Source organism: Macrobrachium nipponense, chromosome 27 (assembly GCF_015104395.2).
Source record: "Macrobrachium nipponense isolate FS-2020 chromosome 27, ASM1510439v2, whole genome shotgun sequence".
NCBI lineage: Eukaryota > Metazoa > Arthropoda > Malacostraca > Decapoda > Palaemonidae > Macrobrachium > Macrobrachium nipponense.
In genome coordinates, this window is record NC_087216.1 from 42,635,563 (window position 1) to 42,645,562 (window position 10,000).

Consider the following 10,000-nt stretch of genomic DNA (forward strand, 5'->3'; position numbering starts at 1 on the left):
CTGCCCGATTTGTCTCTTGAATGACATCTGATAAACTCTCTCTCTCTCTCTCTCTCTCTCTCATTCCTGTTAAGGTAGTTGCTTCAGTTACATTGCCCACCAATTTTGACATTTCACATTTTACCACTTATTGACCCTCATTCCTCTATTCATCCCAGCGACCTCAAAAACTATGGATAAGACTCTAATATCTGAAGTGTTTGGTTATTTTTAAATGCCACCACCTTCTCACCCCTTCTCTCACCCCGCTTCCTATCAAGGATGAACTTGGACTTAAAGGGTATTGAAAGTGTCACTATTCATCTTAATAACCTCAAAAACTATGGATTAGACACTAATATCTGTATTTTATGGGTATTCTTATATGTCACCACCTTCCCACCCCTCTCCAGTCCTCCTTCATATCAGAGATATTTAGCACTTAATGTATATACTGTATTGCTATCCTATGAAAATGATTGGAAAAGCGAGTGTTGGAACAATCCATTTATTGATGTTACACATTGAAATGGTGATGTCAGACCGAAGAGTAATGTCTTCATTGCGAGACAAAAGCCACCTTGAACTAGAGCTGAGTTCGCTATGGAATTTTCCTCGAACGGAGTATTTATGTGCCGCCCAGCGGAGGATAAATTTTATCTTTTGAGACAGATTAATTTATGAATAGAGGGAAAAATATAGAATCCAGAAAACCTGTTATTTTGAAGATCCTGAGTTATGGAATAAGTGATGAGTGACGTCACGAACTCCTTCCAGTGTAATGAACTCGTTATGTGCCAGACGTCATCTAAAGGGGAGTATCTTGTGAGGAAAGTTTTGACATGCATATGTACGTTGTGTTATCTCCTTCGGTTAGAGTATTGATGGAATTTTAAGGCACTGCGATTGTTGGGTCAATCACGGAAAGGTGGAGCGGTGAAGCCGCAGGACTATGCAAAATGGACATAGAGGTGAGAGTCATTGAATACCTTTATTTCAGTAATTTGTGACGATGCTGAACCCCTTTATTTCATATTTTATTTGTGTTGATTTGATTCTGGGATTTATTGTTTCACCTCTGGTGTATGTTAATGAGGGCCGTGTTTCTTTTTGACAGCAACTCTGCCGGCCTTTGTGAGCCGAACAATTACCAGTTCTGATAAACCCTTGTAGTTTATTATGAAATGAAGAGACTATTTTATACTGTATGACTTTCTGATTTGTGGAACCAATATGTCTAGGTTCACAGAGAGATATTTTATTTTCTGTTTTTTTGTGGGTTTACTTCAGTTAGCCAGGACTTGTTTTAGATAATCCATTTTTTATGTATCGAGTTCAAATAGGAAATCTTGATTCACTTACAGTTAAATTAAACTAGTTTATTCTTATGATAGTCTGACTCTTTCTTATCCTTTGGAATAAAGTCTATTTTTGTAGTCCAGTGCCTAAATCAATTTTTGTAGTTGTCTTCTGTGATGGTTAGAGATTTTAGGTCGGCGACGCTACCCTTATATTGTAAAAGGGGAATTTGACCCCTTTACATTTATATCTTATATATAAAGCTGCCGGTTAAGCTATCTATGTATGTGTGTGTATGTTCGCTATATACAGTGAAACTGCTGGACCCAACTGAACCAAAGTCGGACCATATATGTAGATTTTATACGGGATGGTTTTAAGCTGGGTATCGTTTTGATCCAAATATCCGGCCATGCTGACTTCTTTAACATTGGTTGTAGAGTAAAAAGAAAATTTCATTGGGATACGTACAATGAGTGGGACATGTTTCCGTCTTGATATCACACAACTCCGGATTTCGACCAGATAAAAATCCTAGTATTGGGCCATGCTAACTTCGTTGATATTAGTAGCAGAAAGAAAAGATAAACGTCATTAGGGTACTTATAATTAATAGGACATGCTTCTATCATGGCATCACAAAAATCAGAATATCCGGCCGGGTATCCAGCCAAGATAGCTTCATTAATATGCGTTAATATAAGCTGCAGAGAATTCAAATAATTCCAACATAAATGCATGAAGAATACCATGTTTATTAAATAAAATTACTATATAAGTGGCATTTAAAAGAAGTGATATTGGATTGTTTTAATAAGAGTAGTGAAGTTGTTGCATGACCGCAATGCAATCCCAGTAAACCTACTAGGCACAGGGAGGCGCTTTTATATATATATATATATAATATATATTATATATCATATATATATATATATATATATATATATATATATATATATATATATATATATATATATATATAAAAAAAATATAAATAGATAAATATATATATATATATATATATATATATATATATATGGGCATATATATATAAATATATGTGTTATATATATATACATACTATATATATATATATATATATATATTAATATATACACACACACATATATATAATATATATATATATATATATATATATATATATATATATATATATATATAAATTTCACAAAGCTTGTCGTCTACCTCTTGATCCAGTGTAAATTGGTATATGCACCAGAATGAAGTGAGAGCAGGGCAATTGGTGTAGAATTCCTTGGCTGTCTAACTGTGTGTATATATATATAGATATATATATATATATATATATATATATATGTGTGTGTGTGTGTGTGTGTGTGTGTGTCTACATACTCGCACATACATTCATACTATTCATACATCTCTCCACACAAAGTCTTTATATGACGATCCGATGAGCAAGTGATTAAGATATGTTAATTACGAGATGGTAAGAATGAAATATAATCGGTATAAAGTACCACTGATATAATTTTCTTTATTATTAGCAGTGATAGTATTTCTAAACCCGAGCACCTTCGCTTAAAATATATAAGTGAATGTATAATAAAACAGTCCCCGTAATTTTCTGTACACTTCTTGATTTAATTGATTCAATTTGCTATAATTATCGTGTAACACAGATTAAGTATATATATATATATATATATATATATATATATATATATATATATATACTCATAACTTCTCGAATTCTTCATACTTCAGTAATAATTGTGGGATGAAATCGTTACCCGTATACCGTTTTCTACACTGCCAGCAACCCGAACGGTCGACTGATTACTGAGTACAAGATTTACAAAAGTGTTTCATTTCAACAAATCAAAAAATCTTAAGCAAAGCGTAACTAATGCAGGTCCTCACTTTCAGTCCACATTCAGACTTCTTCAGTCCAAATCGAACCATACATACTCTCACCCACACCAACACACAACAACACACACACCACCACACCCACACACACCCACACACAACACACACATATATATATATATATATATATATATATATATATATATATATATACTTAATCTGTGTTTTTATAGAGAGAGAGAGAGAGAGAGAGCTTAAAACTGGATAATATGCTTATTTTTTTTACAAAATATTCACTAATGACCCCGGGCCTCATGACGAACAATAAGCATACTTTGCAGGAAATTTTACGCGTAAAGAATATCATATATCATAAAAAGCAAAGAGTAATTTTATGGAAACTTAAAATAAGTAAAGAGAAATGTTGCGAGAGAAAATAAAGTTTTCAGGAGTCTGCAAAAATATCTAAATATTTTTCTCTGTTATTGGGTTAGAAGGAGAGCGCATGAATCTTGCCGACAGCTTCATAAATCTTGGGTTGCCGATAAGCTCTTCCGTTCTTTCTCCTCTATCTCTCCTTCTTTTTTTTTCTTTTTATCTCGTTTTCCTTTTTTTCATGATTAGAAGTAACTATTATTTTTTCATCAGTCTTCACTTCCCTTTCTCAAATGAAATGTATTTGTTTAAAATTCTTTATTTCTTTTTGGCAAGTCTCTATTACTTAGAGTAACCCCACATATCATTCCAGCAATTTTTATGTATTATATTCTCATATATATATATATATATATATATATATATATATATATATATATATATATATTTCTTTTTCCATTGAAGTCAACGGCATTGTTCCCATATACAATCTTCTAATCAAGACTTTGAATAAGTCTATACTTTTCTTTTCTCTTCGGGCAAGCTTCTCAGGAATAAGGCTAAATTATTCGAGATTCTCTCTTTTTCTATTCGACGGTCTGTTTCGCCACCTCATGGCGGCGAACTCAGGACTGGATTACAAATCGACATCCAAGGTTTTTATTGCTACATGCAGATATTTGAATTTTAGACATGACGTCATTGGTGAACTGAATTTCTATTGGTTGGCAGGTCTCACTCTCTCGCTGGCTGCCTGGTTGGCACTTGGCAGCATTGGTATTCCTGATGCTTTGTTGGACTGTTTCCTATGCCGTAGCTTGCAGCCAAGGGCGTGATTCCTGTCGTAGGCTGATAGTCTATATTTGCTTTGTTGTTAGAAGTCGTGTCCACGGGTGTTCTGTCGCTCGTGTCTGTCTTTGGATTGTCATGGATGTCCTGTGGTATCCTTGAAGGAGGGAGGATGAAGTCAATGTTTCTCCATATTTAGTGCAGGCCCTTGTTGTTTATACTTGTAGCCTCTGCTATTCACAATCTGTGGAAGTGGGCCCTTATGCAGGATCTCTGTGCTGTCTAATATTTCTAGTGACGGTTTACGGTCCTGGTCGTCTATGTAGTGTGGGAATATTGCCCCTTGGTTGCGGTGAGCTTGCAATTGCCTGTGCAGAGTGGTAGTGGTGCGACCTATGTAGTAATTGCTGAGTTCTTGACATGTCCCTTCGGTACCATTGAATTTGTATACTACGTTGGTCAACTCCCACATCACTCTATGGGCGACCATGCTATTTCGAATTACAAGGGTTATGACTAGGTTCGAATGGCAGTAGGCACGTAAGGAAATCTTCTCGTCAGTATTACTTAGCTATCGTGCTGCTGTCAGTTATTTTCTTCATGGCCTTGACCTCATTCTTGAATTGGCTGTGATATACAGTTTTGAAATATAGTATGACTTTTCTTTGTGGGGTTGGCGTCGTCACTGGTGCGCCAGCGCACTGGTCCAACTGTTTTTGTATGCTACCTTCTGTTAGATTGATGTCGTATCCGTTATTAGTTAGGAGCTGTCTAACACTTTCGAGCTCTCCATGTAGAACGGTGTGTAATTGCACATCACAAGCATGTGGCAGGGCAACCCCCAAGGACATTAAGGCAACGACCCACACTAGTCGCCTTTTGATACATGGTAGTATTGTACCTGTCTCTTTTCTTCACAATTATATCCAGGAAGGGAAATAGGCCTTCAACGCATACCATAGGCAGGTGGCTTCTTGGTCAGCATTAGTGGCTATAAAGATATTGTCTATATATCGGGCATATATTTCTGCTTTTGGATTGGAACTGAAGGTTCTTTCCTAGACATCTGCCACGTACATGTTGGCTAAAAGGACTACGACGTGGGATCCCATGGTGACACCATCTACCTGATGAAGGAGGTCGCTTCTATGTGTGAGAGGAAGGGGTCTTCCTTGGTGCAATTTGGAGAAGACGTCAAAAGGCGTTTTCTGGTATGCCAGGGAAACAGGTGCAACGCCTCTGTGTACCAAATGACAACTAAAGTGAGTTGGTGCCTTAATGCCCATGTGGTAGCCACACACGTGAGAAGTGCAGTTGCGCACTGTTTCACATGGAAAGCTACTCACGCGGAGCTCGAATGTGTTTGGCAGCTTCTAACTATTAATGGCTACGACAGAAATTCAATAGAAATTTTCATGCGAAAACAGACGTGTGTGCCTGCAGACCCGTGACGATGAATACCTTACCAAGAAACTTCATATTGTATTACAAAACCGCACATCACAGCCGGTTCAAGGATGAGGTGAAGTCCATGAAAAGAATAATTAACAGCCGGAAGACGCCTGAGGGGAGCATTTTCTTATTTGTCTACTGCCGTCAGAAACTAGTCAGCACCCCTTGAAAGGCATGCTATTCCGTAGAGAGATGTGGGAGTCCACCAAAGTAGTATACAAATTGAAACGTATCAAAGGGACAAGTCAAGCCTCAACAGTTACTACGTAGGTCACACCACTCTGCACAGACGATTGCAAGCTCACTGCAACCAGGGGGCAATATTTCAACACTACGTAGACGACCGTGACTGTAAAACGACACTAGAAGAATTACTAGAAAGCACAGAGATCATGCATAAAGACACCCAGTTATACGTACGGCAAGCAGCAGATGTGAGTATTAATCAACAGCGGCCTGCATTAAATACATAGAGGACACAGACTGCATCCTCCCCTCTTTAAGGAAACCACAGGGCATCCATGAGAATCCAAAGGGAGATACGAGCGACTGAACACCCAGAGATACAACTACCTACACCGAAGCAAATCAAGACTATCGGCCAGAGACGGGAACCACGTCCTTGCCCACACCTTTGACTGCATGCCGAGGCATAAGACGCATCCCAGGGAGGAGCACCTGGAATACCCTTGCTACCGCCCAGACAGCCAGCGAGTGTTGATATTGGGGTTCGTTAAAGTGAAAACGATTTTAAGAAGTCTCTGAAATTCGCCTTCAAATGTCCTAACGGTGAAGACTTTTTCGATATGATGGGTTTGCTTGTTTTTTTCTTTCTTTTTATGCCTTTGGTCATCCATGTCTTTTCTTGTTTCCTGAGTATTTACACAAACTTGAGGTGATAATAGTAGAACGATCTGTTTATTGTGCACATTTCTGAACGTGATTCTTCTTCATTTGTTGATGTTAATAATTGTAATAATATATATAAAGGTCAAAACTTTTCACTCTATAATAACAAATTACTTCAGAAAGTCTGTATTCCATGTTATTTAATACTGAAATTTCTAACTTGAATTCGTATAAACTGCACCCAGACATCTAGTATATATACATTATAGATACTTTGATTACACATAGAAGACCTAATAGATATACCATACATATAGATACATACATATATATATATATATGTATTTTATATGATAATTATATATATCTAATTATATATAATATATAGATATATATAATATTATATATATTAAATATATTATATATAATATTATATAAAATATATATATATTGTGATGGTTTGGTTCACAACCACACTATACACAATTTCATCTCAACAAATAGTATTCACAAAACACAATATATACTAAGTCCACAAAAGGTGGAACAGCATCCAACTTCAATAGGTGTGCAAAGTCAATTCAAGGGGACAAAGAAAATACCATGAAAAAACCTTAACTTTAACACAAGACTCAGACAGAAATGACACCTGAGCCTCAGTCATACAATAATTAATGAAACACTCACTCTTAAATTCCTGTAAAAGAAAACAACTACACAATTAAAGACAGGTCATCAACACATACATACGAAAAGGGTAGAGGGTCCTGAAAGGAGAAGGTAAGCGAAAAGTAAGAATATCTTGACAAATACACTCAAATTCCTGAAGGCTCCTCAAAATGCAAATTGATTAACTATTCTCCACGTCTGGAGAGCAAATCCGAGTGGCTGGGAAAATTAATTCCAGTTAATTATGGTGATTGGCAGGATGCCACAATGACTACTCAAGACGTCAGCAGTGGACTTGTAGGCCGTAATCATAATAAATTATAGGTATAAATATTATTTTCTTGGGACAGATAGGTCCCCTTGGCTTTTACTGAACCAAGGGTGCAGTGCACAAATTGCAGAATGTTGCAGACTTGCTGAGGAAGATAAAGTAAAGAAAGCTATCCAGCGTCCAAAAGCAGCTTTCAAAATAGGCGAGGAATAAATCCGGCGGTAACAGAGGCACGCTTCAAGTTTGGGTGTTCTGAAATACACTGAGGCAAACTCCTTCAAGAGCCAACCTCAATCCCTCGGATATTGAAGGAGCCCAGCTACGTCACCAACACAGCTTGAAAAATATGAAACAGTCGTTAGCCACCATAATACACCAAGATAACCACCGGTGAGGAGACAAAAAGCTAATTATGAAAGAATACAACACTTACATATTTGACATTAAAATATAAAAACTTAAATAATAACTAGAAATTAATGACAACTAAGTTACAATATATATATATATATATATATTATATATATATATATATATATATATATATATATATATATATAAAGCAGTTACCCTTGACTCCTTGACAGGGGTGACTTCGGTCAAAAAATAGAAACAGCACTACAACTGCAGGATGCAGGAAAATTCCACAACGGGATTCTCTTCATTACCAACATGGATCGAAAGCCCCTACAGACACTGTGTCATACACTTTAGTCTTGCAAGCACTCACTTTTTCTTTCTGTCCCACAACCCTCTGATGCAGCCTTCCTCATACACTAACCTTTTAACAACCTTTTTGTATGTTTTTGACACGTATTACGTAAACTGTTCTCCTGAGGTATTTCACTTTTCTTTCATTTACATTCAACAACCATAATTTCCTAAAATAAAGAATAGGGGGCTCAACATCCCTTCATGCAATCCCACTTTAGCCTCATAGACAAACCAAGTACTTGTGTAACCTGTTGTGTAACTCGCCTCTTCTCCAATCCTACAATCATCCGATATATGGATTAACTTTTATCATTCACATATCATCCATATTAACATGCATGGGCTATTTTCCTCGTAGTCATTTAACCTCAAAACTATGCTCATGCTCATATTCACTGTCAGCCCTGTCCTCTTGCTAAAAGTTTCAAACGCATTTAACAGTTTGTTCTCTGAAATATAGTATTTACTTTATACATATTGGCGTTATATACACACACACACCTATATATATATTATATATATATATATATATATATATATATATTATATATATATATGGGTGTGTGTGTGTGTGTGTACAGGGTGAACGAAAAGTAGGTGGACAGTAGATGATAATATACAGAGATTACATATTCAGTTATATTAACTAATAACTAATACAGTTAAATTTTTATTATATTTACAATTGAATTTTATTGTATACAATAATGCAATACAAAGGTACTAGTAATATTATATACATACATATATATATATATAACATATATATACATTTAAAAAAGTATACAGTTTAAGATACTTTTTATAAGAATCCTGACAAATGCAAGTGCATCCCTCAGTAAGCATGCATGATTAAAATGAATGCATTTCCATCCTTACAGAACGTGCAAGGAGAGAAGCTATTTTTATCACATGTACGAAACAGCATCTCATTAAAAGTTGGAAGTTTTTTCCGCTCTTCTGGAGCTAAAACGAAACTTTTGTATTTGTCCGGCACTCAGGGTAACCGCTGTGCGTGCCCGTGTTGGTGGCCAACATCATGTTTTCTCTTTCGTTTTACTTTCTACCCTGTATTATTAGTTGTGCAAACTCAGCCTCTTTTGTATATAATAGCACATACGCGCATTTATACATGAATGCATTTGTATACACACATATATGTATGTATGTATTGTATATACGTAATATATATATATATATATATTATATATATATATATATATATTATATATATAGTATATTATATAGTAAATATATATATATATCATATATATATATATATATATATATATATATATGTAATATATATATATTTATATATATATATATATATATATATATATATTATATTATATTATATATATATTATATATATATATATATATATATATATATATATATATTATAATATATATATATATATACTCACACACACACACACATATATACACATATATAATATATATATATATATAATATATATATATATATATATATATATATTGAGCAGTAGCTATCAAAATTTCACTGTTAATTTTAATAACCATGTATTGTTTAAGAGCAATTAGCGATGCAAAAACTAAAAAGACTAAGTAAAGTTTGGAGGAATATAATTCTCTTTAAGATTACATATAAATTTACGGTTGATGATAGTTACGCTTTTAATTGGCTACTAAAGAAGTAAAGTGTTGTTGAACTGTAGCAAAAAAAAGATATATATGTGTGTGTGTGTAGATGGGTAGGTGGGTC

General features: G+C 34.9%; 1 protein-coding gene across 3 annotated transcripts in view; it reads left to right on the forward strand.

Moving 5' to 3' along the window:
• LOC135201055 (centrosomal protein of 104 kDa-like) overlaps window positions 1-10,000 on the forward strand; it is a 458,443-nt gene that overhangs the window by 294,935 nt on the left and 153,508 nt on the right. The gene's annotated exons all lie outside the window — the stretch shown is intronic.